This window comes from Chrysochloris asiatica, unplaced genomic scaffold (genome assembly GCF_000296735.1).
Source record: "Chrysochloris asiatica unplaced genomic scaffold, ChrAsi1.0 scaffold00392, whole genome shotgun sequence".
Lineage (NCBI taxonomy): Eukaryota > Metazoa > Chordata > Mammalia > Afrosoricida > Chrysochloridae > Chrysochloris > Chrysochloris asiatica.
In genome coordinates this window covers 1,540,361-1,541,468 of record NW_006408910.1, presented here as the reverse complement: position 1 = coordinate 1,541,468, position 1,108 = coordinate 1,540,361, and positions in this window count along the sequence as shown.

The following is a 1,108-nucleotide window of genomic DNA, read 5'->3' as shown; positions in this document are numbered from 1 at the left end:
AGCAACAGCAATAACGATGAAAAGGACATTAGGAAAACAATTCCATTTACAATAGCCACACAAAAGATGAAGTAACTAGGTATAAACATAACCAGAGAAACAAAGGACTTATACAAAGAAAATTACAAAACACTACTACAGGAAACCAAAAGAGATCTACAGAAGTGGAAGAACATACCATGTTCCAGGATAGGAAGACTCAACATTGCGAAAATGTCAATACTACCCAGAGCAATTTACACATACAATGCAATCCCAATCCAGATTCCAACAACATTCTTCAAAGAGTTGGAAAGGACAATTACTAATTTTATATGTAAAGGAAAGAGACCCAGGATAAGCAAAGCACTGCTGAAAAGGAAGAACAAGGTTGGAGGTCTCGCACTCCCCGATTTCAAACTTTACTACACAGCTACAGTGGTAAAAACAGCCTGGTACTGGTACAATGAAAGAGACATTGGTCAATGGAACAGAATTGAGAATCCAGATATCGACCCAATCACCTACAGCCAAATGATCTTTGACAAAATTCCTAGGCACATTGCATGGAAAAGAGACACTCTCTTTAATAAATGGTGCTGGCAGAACTGGAAAGCGATAGGTAAAAGACTGAAAGAAGACCTTTACCTCATGCTATACACAAAAATGAATTCATCATGGATCAAAGATCTAAATGTGAATCCCAAAATTATGAAGATCATCAATGAAAATATAGGGACAAATGTGAGGGCACTAATTCAGGGCATAGACAGGCTGACACACATTTTGAAAAGTACACAAACAAAAATAGACAAAATAGATGAGGGGGACATACTGAAAATTAAAAACTTGTGTTCATCAAAAGACTTCACTAAGAGAGTGAAAAGAGAACCCACAAACTGGGAAAAAATCTTTGGCAACGACATATTGGATACAGGACTCATCTCTAGAATATATAGGAAAATACTACACACCTACAAAACCAAGACAAATAACCCAATCAAGAAATGGGCACAGGATATGAACAGACACTTAACAAGGGAGGAGATCCGGGCAGCCAACAAACATATGAAGAAATGTTCACGATCACTAGCCATTAGAGAGATGCAAATCAAAACAACAATGAGAT